This window comes from Oncorhynchus nerka, linkage group LG22 (assembly GCF_034236695.1).
Source record: "Oncorhynchus nerka isolate Pitt River linkage group LG22, Oner_Uvic_2.0, whole genome shotgun sequence".
Lineage (NCBI taxonomy): Eukaryota > Metazoa > Chordata > Actinopteri > Salmoniformes > Salmonidae > Oncorhynchus > Oncorhynchus nerka.
Genome location: NC_088417.1, coordinates 218,701 through 246,241, shown reverse-complemented (window position 1 = coordinate 246,241; position 27,541 = coordinate 218,701). Strand labels below are relative to the sequence as shown.

The 27,541-nt window shown below is 51.7% G+C and overlaps 1 protein-coding gene across 5 annotated transcripts in view; it reads right to left on the bottom strand.

The window, feature by feature from the left end:
• LOC115127707 (SH2/SH3 adapter protein Nck1-like) overlaps nucleotides 1–27,541 on the bottom strand; it is a 164,462-nt gene that overhangs the window by 36,971 nt on the left and 99,950 nt on the right. The gene's annotated exons all lie outside the window — the stretch shown is intronic.

Below are 27,541 nucleotides of genomic sequence, written 5' to 3'. Positions count from 1 at the left end.
TACTACAGGGAACCACCGTCTACTACTGGGAACCACCGTCTACTACAGGGAACCACCGTCTACTACTGGGAACCACCGTCTACTACTGGGAACCACCGTCTACTTCAGAGAACCACCGTCTACTACAGGGAACCACCGTCTACTACAGGGAACCACCGTCTACTACAGGGAACCACCGTCTACTTCAGTGAACCACCGTCTACTACAGTGAACCACCGTCTACTACTGGGAACCACCGCCATCTACAGAGAACCACCGTCTACTACAGAGAACCACCGTCTACTACAGAGAACCACCGTCTACTACTGGGAACCACCGTCTACTACAGGGAACCACCGTCTACTACAGAGAACCACCGTCTACTACAGGGAACCACCGTCTACTTCAGAGAACCACCGTCTACTACTGGGAACCACCGTCTACTACAGGGAACCACCGTCTACTTCAGTGAACCACCGTCTACTACAGGGAACCACCGTCTACTTCAGTGAACCACCGTCTACTAGGGAACCACCGTCCTACTACAGGGAACCACCGTCTACTACAGGGAACCACCGTCTACTACAGGGAACCACCGTCTACTACCGGGAACCACCGTCTACTTCAGGGAACCACCGTCTACTACTGAGAACCACCGTCACTACAGGGAACCACCGTCTACTTCAGTGAACCACCGTCTACTTCAGGGAACCACCGTCTACTACTGGGAACCACCGTCTACTACTGGGAACCACCGTGAACCACCGTCTACTTCAGTGAACCACCGTCTACTACAGGGAACCACCGTCTACTACTGGGAACCACCGTCTACTACAGGGAACCACCGTCTACTACAGGGAACCACCGTCTACTACTGGGAACCACTGTCTACTACTGGGAACCACCGTCTACTTCAGAGAACCACCGTCTACTACAGGGAACCACCGTCTACTACAGTGAACCACCGTCTACTAGAGTGAACCACCGTCTACTACTGGGAACCACCGTCTACTACTGGGAACCACCGCCATCTACAGAGAACCACCGTCTACTACAGAGAACCACCGTCTACTACAGAGAACCACCGTCTACTACAGGGAACCACCACAGGGAACCTCCTCCTACAGGGAACCTCCTCCTACTACAGGGAACATCCTCCTACTACAGGGAACCTCCTCCTACTACAGGGAACCACCGTCTACTACAGGGAACCACCGTCTACTTCAGTGAATCACCGTCTACTACTGGGAACCACCGCCATCTACAGAGAACCACCGTCTACTACTGGGAACCACCGTCTACTTCAGTGAACCACCGTCTACTACAGGGAACCACCGTCTACTTCAGTGAACCACCGTCTACTACTGGGAACCACCGCCATCTACAGAGAACCACCGTCTACTACTGGGAACCACCGTCTACTACAGGGAACCACCGTCTACTACAGGGAACCACCGTCTACTACAGGGAACCACCGTCTACTTCAGGGAACCACCGGCTACTACTGGGAACCACCGTCTACTACTGGGAACCACAGTCTACTTCAGGAACCACCGTCTACTTCAGTGAACCACCGTCTACTACAGGGAACCACCGTCTACTACTGGGAACCACCGTCTACTACAGGGAACCACCGTCTACTACTGGGAACCACCGTCTACTACTGGGAACCACCGTCTACTTCAGAGAACCACCGTCTACTACAGGGAACCACCGTCTACTACAGGGAACCACCGTCTACTTCAGTGAACCACCGTCTACTACAGTGAACCACCGTCTACTACTGGGAACCACCGCCATCTATCTACAGAGAACCACCGTCTACTACAGAGAACCACCGTCTACTACAGAGAACCACCGTGGGAACCACCGTCTACTACAGGGAACCACCGTCTACTACAGGGAACCTCCTCCTACCAGGGAACCTCCTCCTACTACAGGGAACCTCCTCCTACTACAGGGAACCTCCTCCTACTACAGGGAACCTCTCCTACTACAGGGAACCACCGTCTACTACAGGGAACCACCGTCTACTACAGGGAACCACCGTCTACTACTGGGAACCACCGTCTACTACAGGGAACCACCGTCTACTTCAGTGAACCACCGTCTACTACAGGGAACCACCGTCTATTACTGGGAACCGCCATCTACAGAGAACCACCGCCATCTACAGAGAACCACCGTCTACTACAGAGAACCACCGTCTACTACAGGGAACCACCGTCTACTACAGGGAACCACCACAGTCTACAGAGAACCACCGTCTACTACTGGGAACCACCGTCTACTACTGGGAACCACCGTCTACTAACCACCGCTATCTCTACAGAGAACCACCGTCTACTACTGGGAACCACCGTCTACTTCAGTGAACCACCGTCTACTACAGGGAACCACCGTCTACTTCAGTGAACCACCGTCTACTACTGGGAACCACCGCCATCTACAGAGAACCACCGTCTACTACTGGGAACCACCGTCTACTACAGGGAACCACCGTCTACTACAGGGAACCACCGTCTACTACGTCTACTTCAGGGAACCACCGCTACTACTGGGAACCACCGTCTACTACTGGGAACCACAGTCTACTTCAGTGAACCACCGTACTTCAGTGAACCACCGTCTACTACAGTGAACCACCGTCTACTACAGGGAACCACCGTCTACTACAGGGAACCACCGTCTACTACAGGGAACCACCGTCTACTACTGGGAACCACCGTCTACTACTGGGAACCACCGTCTACTTCAGAGAACCACCGTCTACTTCACTCAGAGAACCACCGTCTACTACAGGGAACCACCGTCTACTACAGGGAACCACCGTCTACTACAGGGAACCACCGTCTACTACAGTGAACCACCGTCTACTACTGGGAACCACCGTCTACTACAGGGAACCACCGCCATCTACAGAGAACCACCGTCTACTACAGAGAACCACCGTCTACTACTGGGAACCACCGTCTACTACAGGGAACCACCGTCTACTACAGGGAACCTCCTCCTACCACAGGAACCTCCTCCTACTACAGGGAACCACCTCCTACTACAGGGAACCACCGTCTACTACCTCCTACTACAGGGAACCACCGTCTACTACAGGGAACCACCGTCTACTACAGGAACCACCGTCTACTACTACCACCGTCTACTACAGGGAACCACCGGAACCACCGTCTACTACAGGGAACCACCGTCTATTACTGGAACCACTACAGTCACCGTCTACTACTGAGAACCACCGTCTACTACAGAGAACCACCGTCTACTACAGGGAACCACCGTCTACTACAGGGAACCACCGTCTACTACAGGGAACCACCGTCTACTACAGGGAACCACCGTCTACTACAGGGAACCACCGTCTACTTCAGAGAACCACCGTCTACTACTGGGAACCACCGTCTACTACTGGGAACCACCGTCTACTACAGGGAACCACCGTCTACTACTGGGAACCACCGTCTACTACAGGGAACCACCGTCTACTACAGAGAACCACCGTCTACTACAGAGAACCACCGTCTACTACAGGGAACCACCGTCTACTACAGGGAACCACCGTCAGAGAACCACCGTCTACTACAGAGAACCACCGTCTACTACAGGGAACCACCGCCTACTACAGAGAACCACCGTCTACTACAGGGAACCACCGTCTACTACAGAGAACCACCGTCTACTACTGGGAACCACCGTCTACTACAGGGAACCACCGTCTACTACAGGGAACCACCTCTACTGGGAACCACCGTCCGGGAACCACCTCTACTACAGGGAACCACCGTCCTACTACAGAGAACCACCGTCTACTACAGGGAACCACCGTCTACAGAAACCACCGTCTACTACAGGGAACCACCGTCTACTACAGGGAACCACCGTCTACTACAGGGAACCACCGTCTACTACTGGGAACCACCGTCTACTACAGGGAACCACCGTCTACTACAGGAACCACCGTCTACTACAGGGAACCACCGTCTACTACTGGGAACCACCGTCTACTACTGGGAACCACCGTCTACTACAGGGAACCACCGTCTACTACTGGGAACCACCGTCTACTACTGGGAACCACCGTCTACTACTGGGAACCACCGTCTACTACAGGGAACCACCGTCTACTACTGGGAACCACCGTCTACTACAGGGAACCACCGTCTACCTGGGAACCGTCTACTACAGAGAACCACCGTCTACTACAGGGAACCACCGTACTACTACTACAGGGAACCACCGTCTACTACAGGGAACCACCGTCTACTACAGGGAACCACCGTCTACTACAGGGAACCACCGTCTACTACAGAGAACCACCGTACTACAGAGAACCACCGTCTACTACAGGGAACCACCACAGTCTACAGAGAACCACCGTCTTACTACAGAGAACCACCGTCTACTACAGGGAACCACCGTCTACTACAGGGAACCACCGTCTACTACCATGGGAACCACCGTCTACTACAGGGAACCACCGTCTACTACAGGGAACCACCGTCTACTACTGGGAACCACCGTCTACTACTGGGAACCACCGTCTACTACAGGGAACCACCGTCTACTACAGAGAACCACCGTCTACTACAGAGAACCACCGTCTACTACAGGGAACCACCGTCTACTACAGGGAACCACCGTCTACTAGGGAACCACCGTCTACTACAGAGAACCACCGTCTACTACAGGGAACCACCGTCTACTACAGGGAACCACCGTCTACTACAGGGAACCACCGTCTACTACAGGGAACCACCGTCTACTACAGAGAACCACCGGAACATCCTCCTACTACAGGGAACCACCGTACTAACCACCGTCAGAACCACCGTCTACTACAGGGAACCACCGTCTACTACAGGGAACCACCGTCTACTACCCACCGTCTACTACTACCACCGGGAACCACCGTCTACTACAGGGAACCACCGTCTACTACTGGGAACCACCGTCTACAGAGAACCACCGCTATCTACAGAGAACCACCGTCTACTACAGAGAACCACCGTCTACTACAGGGAACCACCGTCTACTACAGGGAACCACCGTCTACTACAGGGAACCACCGTCTACTACAGAGAACCACCGTCTACTACAGAGAACCACCGTCTACTACAGAGAACCACCGTCTACTACAGGGAACCACCACAGTCTACAGAGAACCACCGTCTACTACAGAGAACCACCGTCTACTTCAGGGAACCACCGTCTACTTCAGGGAACCACCGTCTACTACTGGGAACCACCGTCTACTACAGGGAACCACCGTCTACTACAGGGAACCACCGTCTACTACTGGGAACCACCGTCTACTACTGGGAACCACCGTCTACTACAGGGAACCACCGTCTACTACAGAGAACCACCGTCTACTACAGAGAACCACCGTCTACTACTGGGAACCACCGTCTACTACAGGGAACCACCGTCTACTACAGGGAACCACCGTCTACTACTGGGAACCACCGTCTACTACTGGGAACCACCGTCTACTACAGGGAACCACCTTCTACTACAGGTAACCACCGTCTACTACAGGGAACCACCGTCTACTACAGAGAACCACCGTCTACTACAGAGAACCACCGTCTACTACTGGGAACAACCGTCTACTACTGGGGACCACCGCCATCTACAGAGAACCACCGTCTACTACAGGGAGCCACCGTCTACTACAGGGAACCACCGTCTACTACAGGGAACCACCGTCTACTACAGGGAACCACCGTCTACTACAGGGAACCACCGTCTACTACTGGGAACCACCGTCTACTACTGGGAACCACCGTCTACTACAGGGAACCACCGTCTACTACAGGGAACCACCGTCTACTACAGGGAACCACCACAGTCTACTACAGGGAACCACCGTCTACTACAGGGAACCACCGTCTACTACAGGGAACCACCGTCTACTACAGGGAACCACCACAGTTTACTACAGGGAACCACCACAGTCTACTACAGGGAACCACCGTCTACTACAGGGAACCACCGTCTACTACAGGGAACCACCGTCTACTACTGGGAACCACCGTCTACTACTGGGAACCACCGTCTACTACAGGGAACCACCGTCTACTACAGGGAACCACCACAGTCTACTACAGGGAACCACCACAGTCTACTACAGGGAACCACCACAGTCTACTACAGGGAACCACCGTCTACTACAGGGAACCACCGTCTACTACTGGGAACCACCGTCTACTTCAGAGAACCACCGTCTACTTCAGAGAACCACCGTCTACTACTGAGAACCACCGTCTACTACAGGGAACTACCGTCTACTTCAGTGAACCACCGTCTACTTCAGGGAACCACCGGCTACTACCGGGAACCACCGTCTACTACCGGGAACGACCGTCTACTACTACAGGGAACCACCGTCTACTTCAGTGAACCACCGTCTACTGGGAACCACCGCCATCTACAGAGAACCACCGTCTACTACAGAGAACCACCGTCTGCTACAGGGAACCACCGTCTGCTACCGGGAACAACCGTCTGCTACCGGGAACCACCGTCTACTACAGGGAACCACCGTCTACTACAGGGAACCACCGTCTACTACAGGGAACCACCACAGTTTACTACAGGGAACCACCACAGTCTACTACAGGGAACCACCGTCTACTACAGGGAACCACCGTCTACTACAGGGAACCACCGTCTACTACTGGGAACCACCGTCTACTACAGGGAACCACCGTCTACTACAGGGAACCACCACAGTCTACTACAGGGAACCACCACAGTCTACTACAGGGAACCACCGTCTACTACAGGGAACCACCGTCTACTACAGGGAACCACCGTCTACTACTGGGAACCACCGTCTACTTCAGAGAACCACCGTCTACTACAGGGAACCACCGTCTACTACTGGGAACCACCGTCTACTACAGGGAACCACCGTCTACTTCAGTGAACCACCGTCTACTACAGGGAACCACCGTCTATTACTGGGAACCGCCATCTACAGAGAACCACCGTCATCTACAGAGAACCACCGTCTACTACAGAGAACCACCGTCTACTACAGGGAACCACCGTCTACTACAGGGAACCACCGTCTACTACAGAGAACCACCGTCTACTACAGAGAACCACCGTCTACTACAGGGAACCACCACAGTCTACAGAGAACCACCGTCTACTACTGGGAACCACCGTCTACTACTGGGAACCACCGTCTACTACAGGGAACCACCGTCTATTACTGGGAACCGCCATCTACAGAGAACCACCGCCATCTACAGAGAACCACCGTCTACTACAGAGAACCACCGTCTACTACAGGGAACCACCGTCTACTACAGGGAACCGCCGTCTACTACAGAGAACCACCGTCTACTACAGAGAACCACCGTCTACTACAGGGAACCACCGTCTACTACAGGGAACCACCACAGTCTACAGAGAACCACCGTCTACTACAGAGAACCACCGTCTACTACAGGGAACCACCGTCTACTACAGGGAACCACCGTCTACTACAGGGAACCACCGTCTACTACTGGGAACCGCCGTCTACTACAGAGAACCACCGTCTACTACAGAGAACCACCGTCTACTACAGGGAACCACCACAGTCTACAGAGAACCACCGTCTACTACAGAGAACCACCGTCTACTACAGGGAACCACCATCTACTACAGGGAACCACCGTCTACTACTGGGAACCACCGTCTACTACAGGGAACCACCGTCTACTACTGGGAACCACCGTCTACTACTGGGAACCACCGTCTACTACTGGGAACCACCGTCTACTACTGGGAACCACCGTCTACTACAGGGAACCACCGTCTACTACAGGGAACCACCGTCTACTACTGGGAACCACCGTCTACTACTGGGAACCACCGTCTACTACTGGGAACCACCGTCTACTACTGGGAACCACCGTCTACTACAGGGAACCACCGTCTATTACTGGGAACCGCCATCTACAGAGAACCACCGCCATCTACAGAGAACCACCGTCTACTACAGAGAACCACCGTCTACTACAGGGAACCACCGTCTACTACAGGGAACCACCGTCTACTACAGGGAACCACCGTCTACTACAGAGAACCACCGTCTACTACAGAGAACCACCGTCTACTACAGAGAACCACCGTCTACTACAGGGAACCACCACAGTCTACAGAGAACCACCGTCTACTACAGAGAACCACCGTCTACTTCAGGGAACCACCGTCTACTTCAGGGAACCACCGTCTACTACTGGGCACCACCGTCTACTACAGGGAACCACCGTCTACTACAGGGAACCACCGTCTACTACTGGGAACCACCGTCTACTACTGGGAACCACCGTCTACTACAGGGAACCACCGTCTACTACAGAGAACCACCGTCTACTACAGAGAACCACCGTCTACTACTGGGAACCACCGTCTACTACAGGGAACCACCGTCTACTACAGGGAACCACCGTCTACTACTGGGAACCACCGTCTACTACTGGGAACCACCGTCTACTACAGGGAACCACCTTCTACTACAGGTAACCACCGTCTACTACAGGGAACCACCGTCTACTACAGAGAACCACCGTCTACTACAGAGAACCACCGTCTACTACTGGGAACCACCGTCTACTACTGGGAACCACCGTCTACTACAGGGAACCACCGTCTACTACAGGGAACCACCGTCTACTACTGGGAACCACCGTCTACTACTGGGAACCACCGTCTACTACTGGGAACCACCGTCTACTACTGGGAACCACCGTCTACTACAGGGAACCACCGTCTATTACTGGGAACCGCCATCTACAGAGAACCACCGCCATCTACAGAGAACCACCGTCTACTACAGAGAACCACCGTCTACTACAGGGAACCACCGTCTACTACAGGGAACCACCGTCTACTACAGGGAACCACCGTCTACTACAGAGAACCACCGTCTACTACAGAGAACCACCGTCTACTACAGAGAACCACCGTCTACTACAGGGAACCACCACAGTCTACAGAGAACCACCGTCTACTACAGAGAACCACCGTCTACTTCAGGGAACCACCGTCTACTTCAGGGAACCACCGTCTACTACTGGGCACCACCGTCTACTACAGGGAACCACCGTCTACTACAGGGAACCACCGTCTACTACTGGGAACCACCGTCTACTACTGGGAACCACCGTCTACTACAGGGAACCACCGTCTACTACAGAGAACCACCGTCTACTACAGAGAACCACCGTCTTCACTACTGGGAACCACCGTCTACTACAGGGAACCACCGTCTACTACAGGGAACCACCGTCTACTACTGGGAACCACCGTCTACTACTGGGAACCACCGTCTACTACAGGGAACCACCTTCTACTACAGGTAACCACCGTCTACTACAGGGAACCACCGTCTACTACAGAGAACCACCGTCTACTACAGAGAACCACCGTCTACTACTGGGAACAACCGTCTACTACTGGGGACCACCGCCATCTACAGAGAACCACCGTCTACTACAGGGAGCCACCGTCTACTACAGGGAACCACCGTCTACTACAGGGAACCACCGTCTACTACAGGGAACCACCGTCTACTACAGGGAACCACCGTCTACTACTGGGAACCACCGTCTACTACTGGGAACCACCGTCTACTACAGGGAACCACCGTCTACTACAGGGAACCACCGTCTACTACAGGGAACCACCACAGTCTACTACAGGGAACCACCGTCTACTACAGGGAACCACCGTCTACTACAGGGAACCACCGTCTACTACAGGGAACCACCACAGTTTACTACAGGGAACCACCACAGTCTACTACAGGGAACCACCGTCTACTACAGGGAACCACCGTCTACTACAGGGAACCACCGTCTACTACTGGGAACCACCGTCTACTACTGGGAACCACCGTCTACTACAGGGAACCACCGTCTACTACAGGGAACCACCACAGTCTACTACAGGGAACCACCACAGTCTACTACAGGGAACCACCACAGTCTACTACAGGGAACCACCGTCTACTACAGGGAACCACCGTCTACTACTGGGAACCACCGTCTACTTCAGAGAACCACCGTCTACTTCAGAGAACCACCGTCTACTACTGAGAACCACCGTCTACTACAGGGAACTACCGTCTACTTCAGTGAACCACCGTCTACTTCAGGGAACCACCGGCTACTACCGGGAACCACCGTCTACTACCGGGAACGACCGTCTACTACCGGGAACCACCGTCGACTACAGGGAACCACCGTCTACTTCAGTGAACCACCGTCTACTACTGGGAACCACCGCCATCTACAGAGAACCACCGTCTACTACAGAGAACCACCGTCTGCTACAGGGAACCACCGTCTGCTACCGGGAACAACCGTCTGCTACCGGGAACCACCGTCTACTACAGGGAACCACCGTCTACTACAGGGAACCACCGTCTACTACAGGGAACCACCACAGTTTACTACAGGGAACCACCACAGTCTACTACAGGGAACCACCGTCTACTACAGGGAACCACCGTCTACTACAGGGAACCACCGTCTACTACTGGGAACCACCGTCTACTACTGGGAACCACCGTCTACTACAGGGAACCACCGTCTACTACAGGGAACCACCACAGTCTACTACAGGGAACCACCACAGTCTACTACAGGGAACCACCGTCTACTACAGGGAACCACCGTCTACTACAGGGAACCACCGTCTACTACTGGGAACCACCGTCTACTTCAGAGAACCACCGTCTACTTCAGAGAACCACCGTCTACTACAGAACCACCGAACAGGGAACTACCGTCTACTTCAGTGAACCACCGTCTACTTCAGGGAACCACCGTCTACCGGGAACCACCGTCTACTACCGGGAACGAACTACCGGGAACCACCGTCTACTACAGGGAACCACCGTCTACTTCAGTGAACCACCGTCTACTACTGGGAACCACCGCCATCTACAGAGAACCACCGTCTACTACAGAGAACCACCGTCTACTACAGGGAACCACCGTCTGCTACCGGGAACAACCGTCTGCTACCGGGAACCACCGTCTACTACAGGGAACCACCGTCTACTACAGGGAACCACCGCCTACTACAGTGAACCACCGCCTACTACAGTGAACCACCGTCTACTACTGGGAACTTCCTCCTACTACAGGGAACCACCGTCTACTACTGGGAACCACCGCCATCTACAGAGAACCACCGTCTACTACAGAGAACCACCGTCTACTACAGGGAACCACCGTCTACTACTGGGAACCACCGTCTACTACTGGGAACCACCGTCTACTACAGGGAACCACCGTCTACTACAGGGATCCACCGTCTACTACAGGGAACCACCGTCTACTACTGTCTACTACAGGGAACCACCGTCTACTACTGGGAACCACCGTCTACTACTGGGAACCACCGTCTACTACAGGGAACCACCGTCTACTACAGGGAACCACCGTCTACTACAGGGAACCACCGTCTACTACTGGGAACCACCGTCTACTACTGGGAACCACCGTCTACTACAGGGAACCACCGTCTATTACTGGGAACCGCCATCTACAGAGAACCACCGCCATCTACAGAGAACCACCGTCTACTACAGAGAACCACCGTCTACTACAGGGAACCACCGTCTACTACAGGGAACCGCCGTCTACTACAGAGAACCACCGTCTACTACAGAGAACCACCGTCTACTACAGGGAACCACCGTCTACTACAGGGAACCACCACAGTCTACAGAGAACCACCGTCTACTACAGAGAACCACCGTCTACTACAGGGAACCACCGTCTACTACAGGGAACCACCGTCATCTACAGAGAACCACCGTCTACTACAGGGAACCACCGTCTACTACTGGGAACCACCGTCTACTACTGGGCACCACCGTCTACTACAGGGAACCACCGTCTACTACAGGGAACCACCGTCTACTACTGGGAACCACCGTCTACTACAGGGAACCACCGTCTACTACAGGGAACCACCGTCTACTACAGGGAACCACCGTCTACTACAGAGAACCACCGTCTACTACAGAGAACCACCGTCTACTACTGGGAACCACCGTCTACTACTGGGGACCACCGCCATCTACAGAGAACCACCGTCTACTACAGGGAACCACCGTCTACTACAGGGAACCACCGTCTACTACAGGGAACCACCGTCTACTACTGGGAACCACCGTCTACTACTGGGAACCACCGTCTACTACAGGGAACCACCTTCTACTACAGGGAACCACCGTCTACTACAGGGAACCACCGCCTACTACAGGGAACCACCGTCTACTACTGGGAACCACCGTCTACTACTGGGAACCACCGTCTACTGCTGGGAACCACCGTCTACTACAGGGAACCACCGTCTACTACAGGGAACCACCACAGTTTACTACAGGGAACCACCACAGTCTACTACAGGGAACCACCGTCTACTACAGGGAACCACCGTCTACTACAGGGAACCACCGTCTACTACAGGGAACCACCGTCTACTACAGGGAACCACCACAGTCTACTACAGGGAACCACCGTCTACTACAGGGAACCACCGTCTACTACAGGGAACCACCGTCTACTACTGGGAACCACCGTCTACTTCAGAGAACCACCGTCTACTTCAGAGAACCACCGTCTACTACAGGGAACTACCGTCTACTTCAGTGAACCACCGTCTACTTCAGGGAACCACCGGCTACTACTGGGAACCACCGTCTACTACCGGGAACAACCGTCTACTACCGGGAACCACCGTCGACTACAGGGAACCACCGTCTACTTCAGTGAACCACTGTCTACTACTGGGAACCACCGCCATCTACAGAGAACCACCGTCTACTACTGAGAACCACCGTCTACTACAGGGAACCACCGTCTACTACAGGGAACCACCGTCTGCTACCGGGAACAACCGTCTGCTACCGGGAACAACCGTCTGCTACCGGGAACCACTGTCTACTACAGGGAACCACCGTCTACTACAGGGAACCACCGCCTACTACAGTGAACCACCGCCTACTACAGTGAACCACCGTCTACTACTGGGAACTTCCTCCTACTACAGGGAACCACCGTCTACTACTGGGAACCACCGCCATCTACAGAGAACCACCGTCTACTACAGGGAACCACCGTCTACTACAGGGAACCACCGTCTACTACAGGGAACCACCGTCTACTACAGGGAACCACCACAGTCTACAGAGAACCACCGTCTACTACAGAGAACCACCGTCTACTACAGGGAACCACCGTCTACTACTGGGAACCACCGTCTACTACTGGGAACCACCGTCTACTACTGGGAACCACCGTCTACTACAGGGAACCACCGTCTACTACTGGGAACCACCGTCTACTACTGGGAACCACCGTCTACTACTGGGAACCACCGTCTACTACTGGGAACCACCGTCTACTACAGGGAACCACCGTCTATTACTGGGAACCGCCATCTACAGAGAACCACCGCCATCTACAGAGAACCACCGTCTACTACAGAGAACCGCCGTCTACTACAGGGAACCGCCGTCTACTACAGGGAACCGCCGTCTACTACAGAGAACCACCGTCTACTACAGAGAACCACCGTCTACTACAGGGAACCACCGTCTACTACAGGGAACCACCACAGTCTACAGAGAACCACCGTCTACTACAGAGAACCACCGTCTACTACAGGGAACCACCGTCTACTACAGGGAACCACCGTCTACTACTGGGAACCACCGTCTACTACAGGGAACCACCGTCTACTACAGGGAACCACCGTCTACTACTGGGAACCACCGTCTACTACTGGGAACCACCGTCTACTACTGGGAACCACCGTCTACTACTGGGAACCACCGTCTACTACTGGGAACCACCGTCTACTACTGGGAACCACCGTCTATTACTGGGAACCGCCATCTACAGAGAACCACCGCCATCTACAGAGAACCACCGTCTACTACAGAGAACCACCGTCTACTACAGGGAACCACCGTCTACTACAGGGAACCACCGTCTACTACAGGGAACCACCGTCTACTACTGGGAACCACCGTCTACTACTGGGAACCACCGTCTACTACAGGGAACCACCTTCTACTACAGGGAACCACCGTCTACTACAGGGAACCACCGCCTACTACAGGGAACCACCGTCTACTACTGGGAACCACCGTCTACTACTGGGAACCACCGTCTACTGCTGGGAACCACCGTCTACTGCTGGGAACCACCGTCTACTACAGGGAACCACCGTCTACTACAGGGAACCACCACAGTTTACTACAGGGAACCACCACAGTCTACTACAGGGAACCACCGTCTACTACAGGGAACCACCGTCTACTACAGGGAACCACCGTCTACTACAGGGAACCACCACAGTCTACTACAGGGAACCACCACAGTCTACTACAGGGAACCACCGTCTACTACAGGGAACCACCATCTACTACAGGGAACCACCGTCTACTACTGGGAACCACCGTCTACTTCAGAGAACCACCGTCTACTTCAGAGAACCACCGTCTACTACAGGGAACTACCGTCTACTTCAGTGAACCACCGTCTACTTCAGGGAACCACCGGCTACTACTGGGAACCACCGTCTACTACCGGGAACAACCGTCTACTACCGGGAACCACCGTCGACTACAGGGAACCACCGTCTACTTCAGTGAACCACTGTCTACTACTGGGAACCACCGCCATCTACAGAGAACCACCGTCTACTACTGAGAACCACCGTCTACTACAGGGAACCACCGTCTACTACAGGGAACCACCGTCTGCTACCGGGAACAACCGTCTGCTACCGGGAACAACCGTCTGCTACCGGGAACCACTGTCTACTACAGGGAACCACCGTCTACTACAGGGAACCACCGCCTACTACAGTGAACCACCGCTACTACAGTGAACCACCGTCTACTACTGGGAACTTCCTCCTACTACAGGGAACCACCGTCTACTACTGGGAACCACCGCCATCTACAGAGAACCACCGTCTACTACAGGGAACCACCGTCTACTACAGGGAACCACCGTCTACTACAGGGAACCACCGTCTACTACAGGGAACCACCACAGTCTACAGAGAACCACCGTCTACTACAGAGAACCACCGTCTACTACAGGGAACCACCGTCTACTACTGGGAACCACCGTCTACTACTGGGAACCACCGTCTACTACTGGGAACCACCGTCTACTACAGGGAACCACCGTCTACTACTGGGAACCACCGTCTACTACTGGGAACCACCGTCTACTACTGGGAACCACCGTCTACTACTGGGAACCACCGTCTACTACAGGGAACCACCGTCTATTACTGGGAACCGCCATCTACAGAGAACCACCGCCATCTACAGAGAACCACCGTCTACTACAGAGAACCACCGTCTACTACAGGGAACCACCGTCTACTACAGGGAACCGCCGTCTACTACAGAGAACCACCGTCTACTACAGAGAACCACCGTCTACTACAGGGAACCACCGTCTACTACAGGGAACCACCACAGTCTACAGAGAACCACCGTCTACTACAGAGAACCACCGTCTACTACAGGGAACCACCGTCTACTACAGGGAACCACCGTCTACTACTGGGAACCACCGTCTACTACAGGGAACCACCGTCTACTACAGGGAACCACCGTCTACTACTGGGAACCACCGTCTACTACTGGGAACCACCGTCTACTACTGGGAACCACCGTCTACTACTGGGAACCACCGTCTACTACTGGGAACCACCGTCTATTACTGGGAACCGCCATCTACAGAGAACCACCGCCATCTACAGAGAACCACCGTCTACTACAGAGAACCACCATCTACTACAGGGAACCACCGTCTACTACAGGGAACCACCGTCTACTACAGAGAACCACCGTCTACTACAGAGAACCACCGTCTACTACAGGGAACCACCGTCTACTACAGGGAACCACCACAGTCTACAGAGAACCACCGTCTACTACAGAGAACCACCGTCTACTACAGGGAACCACCGTCTACTACAGGGAACCACCGTCTACTACAGGGAACCACCGTCTACTACTGGGCACCACCGTCTACTACAGGGAACCACCGTCTACTACAGGGAACCACCGTCTACTACTGGGAACCACCGTCTACTACTGGGAACCACCGTCTACTACAGAGAACCACCGTCTACTACAGAGAACCACCGTCTACTACTGGGAACCACCGTCTACTACTGGGGACCACCGTCTACTACAGGGAACCACCGTCTACTACAGGGAACCACCGTCTACTACAGGGAACCACCGTCTACTACTGGGAACCACCGTCTACTACTGGGAACCACCGTCTACTACTGGGAACCACCGTCTACTACAGGGAACCACCGTCTACTACTGGGAACCACCGTCTACTACTGGGAACCACCGTCTACTACTGGGAACCACCGTCTACTACTGGGAACCACCGTCTACTGCTGGGAACCACCGTCTACTACAGGGAACCACCACAGTTTACTACAGGGAACCACCACAGTCTACTACAGGGAACCACCGTCTACTACAGGGAACCACCGTCTACTACAGGGAACCACCATCTACTACAGGGAACCACCGTCTACTACTGGGAACCACCGTCTACTACTGGGAACCACCGTCTACTACAGGGAACCACCGTCTACTACAGGGAACCACCGTCTACTACAGGGAACCACCACAGTCTACTACAGGGAACCACCGTCTACTACAGGGAACCACCACAGTCTACAGAGAACCACCGTCTACTACAGGGAACCACCACAGTCTACAGAGAACCACCGTCTACTACAGGGAACCACCACAGTCTACAGAGAACCACCGTCTACTACAGGGAACCACCGTCTACTACAGGGAACCACCACAGTCTACAGAGAACCACCGTCTACTACAGGGAACCACCACAGTCTACAGAGAACCACCTTCTACTACAGGGAACCACCACAGTCTACAGAGAACCACCGTCTACTACAGGGAACCACCACAGTCTACAGAGAACCACCGTCTACTACTGGGAACCACCGTCTACTACTGGGAACCACCGTCTACTACAGGGAACCACCGTCTACTACAGGGAACCACCACAGTCTACAGAGAACCATCGTCTACTACAGGGAACCACCACAGTCTACAGAGAACCACCGTCTACTACTGGGAACCACCGTCTACTACAGGGAACCACCACAGTCTACAGAGAACCACCGTCTACTACTGGGAACCACCGTCTACTACAGGGAACCACCACAGTCTACAGAGAACCACCGTCTACTACAGGGAACCACCACAGTCTACAGAGAACCACCGTCTACTACAGGGAACCACCACAGTCTACAGAGAACCACCGTCTTGTCCATCAGCCTCTCTCTCTCTCAACCCCCCCTTTTTATCTCTCTATGTCAGAAGGTGTTCCCTGTGTGTTTTTTGAGCAAAGGTCATTGAGGAAGGAAGCCATGTTGCATTCCCTTTGTGTTTCCTGAGCATAGGTCGTTGAGAGAGGAAGCCATGTTGCATCAGTTAAATCAGAGGGTTTGGACGTGAAGAATGCCTGCTCCTTCCCCTCCTCATCTCCTCCACCTACACCTTACTGTGTTATTCTCTTGATGAACTGAGGCAGGTCAGAGAAGAAGAAATGGGGACAGAGAGAGAGGAAAAGGAGGTAGGAGAAGAAAGTTAAGGACTAACGGGTATGCGACAGAAACTCTATAGTTCCATAACACCACCTCCTCTCATCCTCTCCGCTTCTCTCCTCCCCAGCTGTCCTTTGTCTCTGTGGGACCTCCTGACCCCTCCACTTCCCTTCGTTCCAGGGCTTTTCCTCTGGCTACACCAATACACACGTCAGCCAGTCTGAGATGCACCACTCTGGTAGACCCATACACTGCCTATCATAAGTATTCACCAAAACTTGGATTTGTTCACATTTTATTGTTACAATAGTGGAAATATGATGTATTTAATTATACGTTTCTGTCATTGACAGAAAATATTCTGTCAATGTGGATGAGTATTATTAATTTTTTTAATGAATGAAAAAAGAAAACACTAATGTATCTTGATGAAATAAGTATTCAGCCCCGTGTCAATACATGTTAGAAATAGGGGTGTGAACATTTAAACGTTTAGCTGGGATCCTTATCGTTAAGGAAAAACTCTTGTTTTTTTTTTTTTACCAGACCAAATTCACATAGATGTGTGTGTTACAGATATGTCAGTCACTGAAAGAAAGACTCAAAAGTGGTACATATGTTCTATCAGCGCTATTCCTATACTTCCCCTTCTTAAGACTTGTTGCGTCTTTTACTTTAGTGGTTGTACACAAGCTTCAAACAGCTGAACATATTATGGGGTTATGGAAAACGTATTTCACAGCGTTTTAGATGGTACAATGATTATCTACACCAGGGGTGTCAAACACATTCCACAGCGGACCTAGTGGCTGCAGGTTTATCCTTTCAATGAAGCCCTAGACAACCAGGTGAGGGGAGTTCCTTACTGAGACAACCAGGTGAGGGGAGTTCCTTACTGAGACAACCAGGTGAGGGGAGTTCCTTACTGAGACAACCAGGTGAGGGGAGTTACTTACTGAGACCTAGACAACCAGGTGAGGGGAGTTCCTTACTGAGACCTAGTCAACCAGGTGAGGGGAGTTCCTTACTGAGACCTAGACAACCAGGTGAGGGGAGTTCCTTACTGAGACCTAGTCAACCAGGTGAGGGGAGTTCCTTACTGAGACCTGGACAACCAGGTGAGGGGAGTTCCTTACTGAGACCTAGACAACGAGGTGAGGGGAGTTCCTTACTGAGACCTAGACAACCAGGTGAGGGGAGTTCCTTACTGAGACCTAGACAACGAGGTGAGGGGAGTTCCTTACTGAGACAACCAGGTGAGGTGAGTTCCTTACTGAGACAACCAAGTGAGGGGAGTTCCTTACTGGTAAAGCTCTTTGTAGACTACAGCCTAATGGGCATCTGACTACGTGGTAAAGCTATTTGTAGACTATAGCCTAATGGGCATCTGACTACGTGGTAAAGCTATTTGTAGACTATAGCCTAATGGGCATCTGACTACGTGGTAAACCTCTTTGTAGACTATAGCCTAATGGCCATCTGACTACATGGTCAAGCTCTTTGTAGACTATAGCCCAATAGGCATCTGACTACGTGGTAAAGCTCTTTGTAGGCATCTGACTACGTGGTCAAGCTCTTTGTAGACTATAGCCTAATAGGCATCTGACTACGTGGTAAAGCTCTTTGTAGGCATCTGACTACGTGGTAAAGCTATTTGTAGACTACAGCCTAATAGGCATCTGACTACGTGGTCAAGCTCTTTGTAGGCATCTGACTACGTGGTCAAGCTCTTTGTAGGTATCTGACTACGTGGTCAAGCTCTTTGTAGGTATCTGACTACGTGGTAAAGCTATTTGTAGGCATCTGACTACGTGGTCAAGCTATTTGTAGACTACAGCCTAATGTAAATACACATAACTGAATATCATGGCTCTGTTTACGAGGAGAGCTTTACTGTGACGAGGTCATTGTGTAGATTTCACCGTATGATAAACAAACTTTGGTTTGATTAGCTTGAACACATGATTACTATATAGGCTACTACCCATTACAGAGCAAAATAAAACCCACCGGGGACGATCCAGTCGGAGAGTTTATTTGCAGAGATTAAACATGCTGTGAAATCAATTGACCAAGTAGTGGACATAAATCATTACTATGTAGAATTGCAGGAAATTCACTTTAAAACAGACGTCAAATCAAGCAATAGTTTCCAGTAGGGAGTCGCAGCACTACACCCCTGCTTACCAAGACAATTAGTAGAAAGAAAACCCATCTAGCTACCCAACCACAAAACACCCATCTAGCTACCCTACCACAAAACACCCATCTAGCTACCCTACCACAAAACACCCATCTAGCTACCCTACCACAAAACACCCATCTAGCTACCCAACCATAAAACACCCATCTAGCTACCCTACCACAAAACACCCATCTAGCTACCCTACCACAAAACACCCATCTAGCTACCCTACCACAAAACACCCATCTAGCTACCCTACCACAAAACACCCATCTAGCTACCCTACCACAAAACACCCATCTAGCTACCCTACCACAAAACACCCATCTAGCTACCCAACCACAAAACACCCATCTAGCTACCCTACCACAAAACACCCATCTAGCTACCCTACCACAAAACACACATCTAGCTACCCTACCACAAAACACCCATCTAGCTACCCTACCACAAAACACCCATCTAGCTACCCTACCACAAAACACCCATCTAGCTACCCTACCACAAAACACCCATCTAGCTACCCTACCACAAAACACCCATCTAGCTACCCTACCACAAAACACCCATCTAGCTACCCTACCACAAAACACCCATCTAGCTACCCTACCACAAAACACCCATCTAGCTACCCTACCACAAAACACCCATCTAGCTACCCTACCACAAAACACCCATCTAGCTACCCTACCACAAAACACCCATCTAGCTACCCTACCACAAAACACCCATCTAGCTACCCTACCACAAAACACCCATCTAGCTACCCAACCACAAAACACCCATCTAGCTACCCTACCACAAAACACCCATCTAGCTACCCTACCACAAAACACACATCTAGCTACCCTACCACAAAACACCCATCTAGCTACCCTACCACAAAACACCCATCTAGCTACCCTACCACAAAACACCCATCTAGCTACCCTACCACAAAACACCCATCTAGCTACCCTACCACAAAACACCCATCTAGCTACCCTACCACAAAACACCCATCTAGCTACCCTACCACAAAACACCCATCTAGCTACCCTACCACAAAACACCCATCTAGCTACCCTACCACAAAACACCCATCTAGCTACCCTACCACAAAACACCCATCTAGCTACCCTACCACAAAACACCCATCTAGCTACCCTACCACAAAACACCCATCTAGCTACCCTACCACAAAACACCCATCTAGCTACCCTACCACAAAACACCCATCTAGCTACCCAACCATAAAACACCCATCTAGCTACCCTACCACAAAACACCCATCTAGCTACCCTACCATAAAACACCCATCTAGCTACCCTACCACAAAACACCCATCTAGCTACCCTACCACAAAACACCCATCTAGCTACCCTACCACAAAACACCCATCTAGCTACCCTACCACAAAACACCCATCTAGCTACCCAACCATAAAACACCCATCTAGCTACCCTACCACAAAACACCCATCTAGCTACCCAACCATAAAACACCCATCTAGCTACCCTACCACAAAACACCCATCTAGCTACCCAACCATAAAACACCCATCTAGCTACCCTACCACAAAACACCCATCTAGCTACCCTACCACAAAACACCCATCTAGCTACCCAACCATAAAACACCCATCTAGCTACCCTACCACAAAACACCCATCTAGCTACCCTACCACAAAACACACATCTAGCTACCCTACCACAAAACACCCATCTAGCTACCCTACCACAAAACACACATCTAGCTACCCTACCACAAAACACACATCTAGCTACCCTACCATAAAAAACATTTAGCTACCAAACTACAAAACACACATCTAGCTACCCAACCATAAAAAACATCTAGCTACCCAACCACAAAATGCACATCTAGCTACACAACCCCCCAAAAAACATCTAGCTACCCTACCATAAAAAACACATCTAGCTACCCAAACACAAAACACACATCTAGCTACCCTACCACAAAGAAACACAACTAGCTACCCTACCACAAAACACACATCTAGCTACCCAACCATAAAAACATCTAGCTACCCAACCACAAAATGCACATCTAGCTACACAACCAAGCAAAAAACATCTAGCTACCCTACCATAAAAAACACATCTAGCTACCCAACTACAAAACACACATCTAGCTACCTTACCACAAAGAAACACAACTAGCTACCCTACCATAAAACACACATCTAGCTACCCTACCACAAAGAAACACAACTAGCTACCCTACCACAAAACACACAACTAGCTACCCTACCACAAAGAAACACAACTAGCTACCCTACCACAAAACACACAACTAGCTACCCTACCATACAAAACACACATCTAGCTACCCTACCACAAAACACATCTAGCTACCCAACCATAAAACACACATCTAGCTACCCAACCATAAAAAACATCTAGCTACCCAACCACAAAAAACCCATCTAGCTACCCTACCATAAAAAACCCATCTAGCTACCCTACCATAAAAACACGAGGAGAGGAGGGTAAAGAGAGGAGAGGAGGGTGAAGAGGAGAGGAGGGAGAAGAGAGTATACGGGGGTGAGGAGATGAGATGAGGGTGAAGAGATGAGATGAGGGTGAAGAGAGGAGATGAGGGTGAAGAGAGGAGATGAGGGTGAAGAGGAGAGGAGGGTGAAGAGAGGAGAGGGGGGTGAAGAGGAGAGGAGGGTGAAGAGAGGATACGGGGGTGAGGAGAGGAGATGAGGGTGAAGAGGAGAGGAGGGTGAAGAGGAGAGGAGGGTGAAGAGGAGAGGAGGGTGAAGAGGAGAGGAGGGTGAAGAGAGAAGAGGGTGAAGAGAGGAGAGGAGGGTGAAGAGAGGAGTGTGATGAGAGGAGGGTGAAGAGAGAAGAGGAGATGAGGGTGAAGAGAGAAGAGGAGATGAGGGTGAAGAGAGAAGAGGAGATGAGGGTGAAGAGAGGAGAGGAGATGAGGGTGAAGAGAGGAGATGAGGGTGAAGAGAGGAGAGGAGGGTGAATAGAGGAGGGTGATGAGAGGAGGGTGATGAGAGGAGGGTGATGAGAGAAGAGGAGATGAGGGTAAAGAGAGGAGGGTAAAGAGAGGAGAGGAGGGTGAAGAGAGGAGATGAGGGTGAAGAGAGGAGATGAGGGTGAAGAGAGGAGGGTGATGAGAGGAGGGTGAAGAGAGGAGATGAGGGTGAAGAGAGGAGATGAGGGTGAAGAGAGGAGGGTGATGAGAGGAGGGTGATGAGAGAAGAGGAGATGAGGGTGAAGAGAGGAGGGTAAAGAGAGGAGAGGAGGGTGAAGAGATGAGAGGAGTGTGAAGAGAGGAAAGGAGGGTGAAGAGAGGAGAGGAGATGAGGGTGAAGAGAGGAGATGAGATGAGGGTGAAGAGAGGAGATGAGGGTGAAGAGAGGGGAGTAAAGTAGCATCTCTGTCTATTAAAGTACAGTACACACCATCCTGCTCCTGATAACTGACTGGCTGAAGAGTAGATACCCTGGACTCATCAATCAGCATACATATAGACAGACAGGAGACCCCATCCTATGACACAATAACTATCGTGTTCTACCTGAAAGCCAAAGCCCCCCCCCCCCCCCCCTACTGTAACTCATTAGAGAGGGGGAGTGACCCACAACCCAAAGCTCTTCCACCACACCCCCCCTACTGTAACTCATTAGAGAGGGGGAGTGACCCACAACCCAAAGCTCTTCCACCACACCCCTACTGTAACTCATTAGAGAGGGGAGTGACCCACAACCCAAAGCTCTTCCACCACACCCCCTACTGTAACCCATTAGAGAGGGGGAGTGACCCACAACCCAAAGCTCTTCCACCACACCCCCCCTACTGTAACTCATTAGAGAGGGGGAGTCATTAGAGAGGGGGAGTGACCCACAACCCAAAGTTCTTCCACCACACCCCCCCTACTGTAACCCATTAGAGAGGGGGAGTGACCCACAACCCAAAGCTCTTCCACCACACCCCCCCTACTGTAACTCATTAGAGAGGGGGAGTGACCCACAACCCAAAGCTCTTCCACCACACCCCCTACTGTAACTCATTAGAGAGGGGAGTGACCCACAACCCAAAGCTCTTCCACCACACCCCCCCTACTGTAACTCATTAGAGAGGGGGAGTGACCCACAACCCAAAGCTCTTCCACCACACCCCCCCTACTGTAACTCATTAGAGAGGGGGAGTGACCCACAACCCAAAGCTCTTCCACCACACCCCCCCTACTGTAACTCATTAGAGAGGGGAGTGACCCACAACCCAAAGCTCTTCCACCACACCCCCTACTGTAACTCATTAGAGAGGGGAGTGACTCACAACCCAAAGCTCTTCACATCACCCCCCCCTACTGTAACTCATTAGAGAGGGGAGTGACCCACAACCCAAAGCTCTTCCACCACACCCCCCTACTGTAACTCATTAGAGAGGGGGAGTGACCCACAACCCAAAGCTCTTCCACCACACCCCCCCTACTGTATCTCAGAGAGGGGGAGTGACCCACAACCCAAAGCTCTTCCACCACACCCCCCCTACTGTAACTCATTAGAGAGGGGGAGTGACCCACAACCCAAAGCTCTTCCACCACACCCCCCTACTGTAACTCATTAGAGAGGGGGAGTGACCCACAACCCAAAGCTCTTCCACCACACCCCCCCTACTGTAACCCATTAGAGAGGGGGAGTGACCCACAACCCAAAGCTCTTCCACCACACCCCCCCTACTGTAACTCATTTGAGAGGGGGAGTGACCCACAACCCAAAGCTCTTCACATCACCCCCCCCCCCTACTGTAACTCATTAGAGAGGGGGAGTGACCCACAACCCAAAGCTCTTCCACCACACCCCCCCTACTGTAACTCATTAGAGAGGGGGAGTGACCCACAACCCAAAGCTCTTCCACCACACCCCCTACTGTAACTCATTAGAGAGGGGAGTGACCCACAACCCAAAGCTCTTCCACCACACCCCCTACTGTAACTCATTAGAGAGGGGAGTGACCCACAACCCAAAGCTCTTCCACCACACCCCCTACTGTAACCCATTAGAGAGGGGAGTGACCCACAACCCAAAGCTCTTCCACCACACCCCCTACTGTAACTCATTTGAGAGGGGAGTGACCCACAACCCAAAGCTCTTCCACCACACCCCCCCTACTGTAACTCATTAGAGAGGGGGAGTGACCCACAACCCAAAGCTCTTCCACCACACCCCCCCTACTGTAACTCATTAGAGAGGGGGAGTGACCCACAACCCAAAGCTCTTCCACCACACCCCCCCTACTGTAACTCATTAGAGAGGGGGAGTGACCCACAACCCAAAGCTCTTCACACCACACCCCCCCTACTGTAACTCATTAGAGAGGGGGAGTGACCCACAACCCAAAGCTCTTCCACCACACCCCCCCTACTGTAACTCAGAGAGGGGGAGTGACCCACAACCCAAAGCTCTTCACACCACACCCCCCCCCCCCCTACTGTAACTCATTAGAGAGGGGGAGTGACCCACAACCCAAAGCTCTTCCACCACACCCCCCCTACTGTAACCCATTAGAGAGGGGGAGTGACCCACAACCCAAAGCTCTTCCACCACACCCCCCTACTGTAACCCATTAGAGAGGGGGAGTGACCCACAACCCAAAGCTCTTCCACCACTCCCCCCTACTGTAACTCATTAGAGAGGGGGAGTGACCCACAGCCCAAAGCTCTTCCACCACACCCCCCCTACTGTAACTCATTAGAGAGGGGGAGTGACCCACAACCCAAAGCTCTTCACACCACACCCCCCCCTACTGTAACTCATTAGAGAGGGGGAGTGACCCACAACCCAAAGCTCTTCCACCACACCCCCCCTACTGTAACCCATTAGAGAGGGGGAGTGACCCACAACCCAAAGACCCTCCCAGCAGTAACCCTGACAACAGTAACCCTGACAACAGTAACCCTGCCAACAGTAACCCTCCCAACAGTAACCCTCCCAGCAGTAACCCTCCCAGCAGTAACCCTCCCAGCAGTAACCCTCCCAACAGTAACCCTCCCAACAGTAACCCTCCCAACAGTAACCCTCCCAACAGTAACCCTCCCAACAGTAACCCTCCCAGCAGTAACCCTCCCAGCAGTAACCCTCCCAACAGTAACCCTCCCAACAGTAACCCTCCCAACAGTAACCCTCCCAACAGTAACCCTCCCAGCAGTAACCCTCCCAGCAGTAACCCTCCCAGCAGTAACCCTCCCAACAGTAACCCTCTCAACAGTAACCCTCCCAACAGTAACCCTCCCAGCAGTAACCCTCCCAGCAGTAACCCTCCCAACAGTAACCCTCCCAACAGTAACCCTCCCAACAGTAACCCTCCCAGCAGTAAGCCTCCCAGAAATTACAACTCCACAGATTGAAAGCAGCTAGCCTAGTTGATGTTTTAGTCATCTTTACACATAATCTTGTACAGTTCCAAAACATGGAATTTAGGAAAGGATTATGAATCAGGAAAACTACAGTACAGTTTAGTGTAGAAAACTACAGCTTTCTCTAGTGTAAAAAATAACAACTACAGCCCTACAGCCCACTTCATTGTAGTAAACTACAGCCCTATAGCCCACTTTAGTAGAAAACTACAGCCCTACAGCCCACTTTAGTAGAAAACTACAGCCCTACAGCCCACTTCATTGTAGTAAACTACAGCCCTACAGCCCACTTCATTGTAGTAAACTACAGCCCTATAGCCCACTTCATTGCAGAAAACTACAGCCCTACAGCCCACTTCATTGTAGTAAACTACAGCCCACTTCATTGTAGTAAACTACAGCCCACTTCATTGTAGTAAACTACAGCCCTACAGCCCACTTCATTGTAGTAAACTACAGCCCTACAGCTCACTTCATTGTAGTAAACTACAGCCCACTTCATTGTAGTAAACTACAGCCCACTTCATTGTAGTAAACTACAGCCCACTTCATTGTAGTAAACTACAGCCCTACAGCCCACTTCATTGTAGTAAACTACAGTCCTTACAGCCCACTTCATTGTAGTAAACTACAGCCCTACAGCCCACTTCATTGTAGTAAACTACAGCCCTACAGCCCACTTCATTGTAGTAAACTACAGCCCTACAGCCCACTTCATTGTAGTAAACTACAGCCCACTTCATTGTAGTAAACTACAGTCCTACAGCCCACTTCATTGTAGTAAACTACAGCCCTACAGCCCACTTCATTGTAGTAAACTACAGCCCACTTCATTGTAGTAAACTACAGCCCACTTCATTGTAGTAAACTACAGCCCACTTCATTGTAGTAAACTACAGCCCTACAGCCCACTTCATTGTAGTAAACTACAGCCCTACAGCCCACTTCATTGTAGTAAACTACAGTCCTACAGCCCACTTCATTGTAGTAAACTACAGCCCACTTCATTGTAGTAAACTACAGCCCACTTCATTGTAGTAAACTACAGCCTTACAGCCCACTTCATTGTAGTAAACTACAGCCTTACAGCCCACTTCATTGTAGTAAACTACAGTCCTACAGCCCACTTCATTGTAGTAAACTACAGCCCTACAGCCCACTTCATTGTAGTAAACTACAGCCCTACAGCCCACTTCATTGTAGTAAACTACAGCCCACTTTATTGGAGAAAACTACAGCCCACTTCATTGTAGTAAACTACAGCCCTACAGTCCACTTTAGTAGAAAACTACAGACCTACAGTCCACTTTAGTAGAAAACTACAGACCACTTGGG